The sequence below is a fragment of the Macrobrachium nipponense genome, chromosome 18 (genome assembly GCF_015104395.2).
Source record: "Macrobrachium nipponense isolate FS-2020 chromosome 18, ASM1510439v2, whole genome shotgun sequence".
Classification (NCBI taxonomy): domain Eukaryota; kingdom Metazoa; phylum Arthropoda; class Malacostraca; order Decapoda; family Palaemonidae; genus Macrobrachium; species Macrobrachium nipponense.
This window is the reverse complement of record NC_087211.1, coordinates 1,818,675-1,823,674: the sequence shown is the minus strand read 5'-3', so window position 1 is coordinate 1,823,674 and position 5,000 is coordinate 1,818,675.

Genomic DNA, 5,000 nt, shown 5'->3' with positions numbered 1-5,000 from the left:
TATATTGTATATATATATAATATATTATATATATATTATATATCTATATATATATACATTATATATATTATATATATATATAGATATATCTATTATATATATATATATATATATAATATATATATTGTATGTATATGTATATGTATATATTTTAGGATATATATATATATATATATTAAAAAAAATAATTTATTATATATATATATATATAATAGTATATATATATATATTATATGTATTTATGTTTGTATGCATGTATCAACAAGTTTTAAGGCAATTAAAACTATGAGGGTGATGTACGAAATGTTCTGACTTCATTAAAAGAAACAGGTTTGATGTAACTGTACTGTAACTAACTTTGCAAAACAGACAGTGTATAATTACATTAAAATATTCTGCTAAAGCAAGTTGTAAAACACCAAATGAATTGAAAAAGAAAATTGAGCCACCCCCTTCCCCCCACACACACACACAAAAAAAAAACTTAATTAAAATAAAAAATGTATCTGTTAAAATCTCTGGACGGCCTGGAGAGAGAGAGAGAGAGAGCGAGAGAGAGAGAGAGAGATAGAGAGAGAGAGAGAGAGAGGCTGATTTATGCTGAGCGCACCGTGAGATGGGTATGCAATTCACGGGCATTACCTGAGAGCGAAATTCGCGTCGGTAATTGCCTGCGGAAAAGTTACACATTTAACGTCGGTTTACTTAGGTAACTGATTCTCTTTCAAAGGGAAAGCAATGACTCCACTTATCTTCAGCTACGAGATATATATATATATATATATATATATATATATATATATATATATATATATATATATATATATATATATATATATATATATGTAGTATATGTAATAACTGAATCACGAAAGTTAGGAACGTGATAAATCCATAAATAAAGATAAATGCCACGAAGGAAAAATAAACGAAGGAAGTCTGCAAGATCTTTCGACTTTAAAAAGTCCTTTACTGAGGCAGATACTGACATAAATACGAGAAAAGACAATACAAGAAGGTTCGTATAACTGACAGATAGGGATTATAAAGGGATTAGTACCTAGAATCCGACACTCCTGGAAGATAAGAAACCTTCCCAAACAAGCATAAACAATGGGTGCAATTAAAGGTTTAAGACAATCATCTCAGATACAATTTCCAGACAATTAAAGGATTATAGGTGACAGCTATTCGGAACTTAGTAAACAAAACCATATTCACAAAACATGACAGACATACATTACAACAAAATTTAATAATCTAATAAGGCAACTGATTTTTATTTAAGTCAGTAATTATATCTTTAAGGTCATTCTTAACATGTTACAGATGCAAGGGTCTAAATGAAAAAGGCCACGACTAACATTGAAATTAAAATGAAAAGTAAGTTGATTAAAGAATGTTAATAAAAAATGGCCCCAGAGAAAGCAACAACATAATATATAAAATTCCATGTATGGGATTGTCCCTCATTCTATCTCGGACAGTCCAGCAAGGGCTTAGAAGTAAGGCTAAGCCAGCCTAAATACTCTGTAAAAACTGGGCAAAAATCTAATGCATTATTCATTCATTTAAGTGAAAACAACCACCGAATTAATTGGATTGATAGTTCAGTAATTGCATGGTCAAGAGATGTCTATCACAAAATCTTTTAGAATCTGCTTTAATACAACTTACTTTTCATTGTAATTTCAATGTTAGTCGTGGCCTTTTTCATTTAGACCCTTGTATCTGTAACATGTTTAAGAATGACCTCAAAGATATAATTACTGACTTAAATAAAAATCATTGCCTTAGAGTTATAAATTTTGTTGTAATGTATGTCTGTCATGTTTTGTGAATATGGTTTGTTTACCAAGTTCCGAATAGCTGTCACCTATAATCCTTTAATTGTCTGGAAATTGTATCTGAGATGATTGTCTTAAACCTCCTTCGTTTATTTTTCCTTCGTGGCATTTATCTTTTTTATTGATATATAGTATAACGATATATAATATTATATCATAGTATAATTGAATATATAGATATATATATAGATTAATTATCTCTAATATATACATACTATTTACATATAATAATATAGATCTATATATATATATATTTATATATATAATATATATAGATATAATTTAATATATTATATATATATGTAAATATGTATATATTATTTATAGATAATATATTATATATTTTTATATATATATATATGAATATATATATATATATAATATATATATACATAATTCTAACATTTATATATATACATATAATATATAATGTATATATATATATATATATATATATATAGATATATAATTTATATATTAGATATATATATATATTATATATATATTATATGGTAATATTATAAGTATATATATATTATATATATATATATATATTATATAGTATAATGAGGATATAAATTATATATTAGATATATATATAAATGTAGGATTATATTATATATATATATAATATATATATAGATATATAGTTATATATTATTATAGGTATGTAGAATATAATAATATTATATCTATTATATTAATATAAATAGATATATTTATTATATATATATATATAATATATAGATATAGATATATATATTATACTAATATATATATATGAATATATAATACTTATAAATTATATTAATTAATATATAAAAATGAAATTAATAGGTCTGTATGATAAATATATTATAAATACATATAATATTATAGTCTATATATATATATATATATAATATATTCAGTTAATAAACAAGAAAAAAATTAAATATTCAAATAGATGATCCAACAAAAAATTGAAATTTTAGATCCTGGCTGAGCATAGCACAATTCCTCGCGATTGTGAGTGTATCCTGAAGAGTCATTGAATATATTATATAAAAAGAATACATTTGAATACAAAAATAAACCTATACATTATTATTAATATGACCGAGAATTCTCTGCGAAGAGGCTCTTGACGATGTGAGGAAGGTAATAAAAATGTCTGTACGATAGAAAGCGACTTGCATGTATGGTTTGAATGGTCGTGGTATTATGATTTAGCTGATATTTAGGGAAAAAGGGTCATATTTGACGAAGGGACAGGTTAGGGAAAGGTGAGTTGATTATATAATGTTTAGTATGTACGGAAGTTCGACACTGAATCAATGACAACACACAAACACGCACACTTATCCACATACACACGCATTCCAAGACCGAGTTTATTAGGCAGTGTATCTAAACTCTCTTCAAAAATAGGCTTCTTTTGTGTGCTGGGGGAAATTCTGCTTGCCCTCTCATCTGCGCCTCTCTGAAAATGTTTTTGGAAATCTGAGGCCCAGAGTTTGAGTTTCAAAAATAGGTTGCTACAGAAACACTAACTAGACCCAGATAGAGAGCCGACGTACTCTAGAAATCTGAGGTACAGAATTTGGAGCTTTAAAAAACTAACATTTGCTACAGCAACCCAAACGAGACTCGGATAGAGGAGACAAAAGTAGAAAAACAAAAAAAAATTATCTGGAGCCTGTCCCTGTAAGAATGTCATTTTTTCCATTTCAGTGTTGACAGATTTTTATTTTCGATTCTTGGCACAAAAACCTTCTGGAATGCTCGTTGCTTTATGAATTCGTGGTACCCTGTGAGAGGCAAAGTATGTGCTTGGTCAAGCATTTATATTGCTTCCGACGATTTCTAAACCAAATGATCGCTTGCTGTTAAATACACAGTTGTATAAATACGACTAAAATTGCGTTGTTTGGTTGCAAATATCCGAGATGTATACAGTATTGCACCAGCCCTGGTATTTTTTCTTTAGAAAATGTAAGGTAGCTGGTCATCTAAATTAGAATTTTTCTGAATATAGACAGGTCGTACACATCGCTAAACGAGACCGTTTATTTTTCATCGGAGCTATAGAAAGAGAAGATCAAGCGATGATATTCAGTTTTTATCAACGTGACCCGAGAACAGCCGAGTGAGATCTTATATTTCCAACAGTTAGAAGAAAAACCCGTCCAGCCTTTATGTGAAAAGTTTGCCCATTCGTCCTCACAGTCAGAATAATTTACGTCGTAGAGGATTTAAAACTCCCTTAACGAGAGAGAGAAATGAGTAGAGTTGCTGTCGGCTTCATGAAGCCTCATAGATCTCTACACAGCTGCCTCCGGAGTAGTTTCAGCTTCTGAAGGAAAATTAATGGTTTCTTAAGATCTTGAAAGGTGTTTTAGCCGCGTTCCTATAACTGCAGTGCTATCCATTTGCTAGATTCAGCCGTATTTAGATTAAATTATAGAAAGATTACAAAAATAGTGGAAAAAATTAAAATTATTTTGATTGAAAGTTTTTACGAATAATCTGAATTTAAAATTGTAATATTGATATAAATATAAATGTAAAATAGGAACTTAAATAAATATGCATATAAAGTATTAAGTTAATCGACATAAATAAAAGATAGCAAATTTAATTGCTGAAATATAAAATTAGTTAATTGAATTTTAGAAATAAGTACAACTTAAAATCTATGAGTATGAATTTGAAATAGGAATTTTATGAATATAATATTCATAGATACAAATAAAAAATATGAAATAAGTGTTAAAATATAAAATTTGTCAACGAAATTCTATAAGTAAGAACCACTTTGAAGCTATGGTTATAAATTTAAAATAGTTTTTATAATTATTTATATAAAATATAACATTCGTAAATATGAATGTAAAATATGAAATATTAATTGTAAAAAATTAAAATATGTCAGTAAAATTATAGAGATTAATGACACTCACAACTGGCTATATTACATAACATACCTAAGATTATTTCTGATGATTCATCTACACACTAATATCATTTGGTTTCATTGTAAAACTGAACAAAAGGCAGAAATTTAAGTTTCGCGTTTTAATCCTTAACCGCGGAATGGAAGGAGCAAGCAATGAATAATGAACGCCCATTTATGCGGGGAGGCCACAGTGCCATTATGCTAAGCAGGCACTC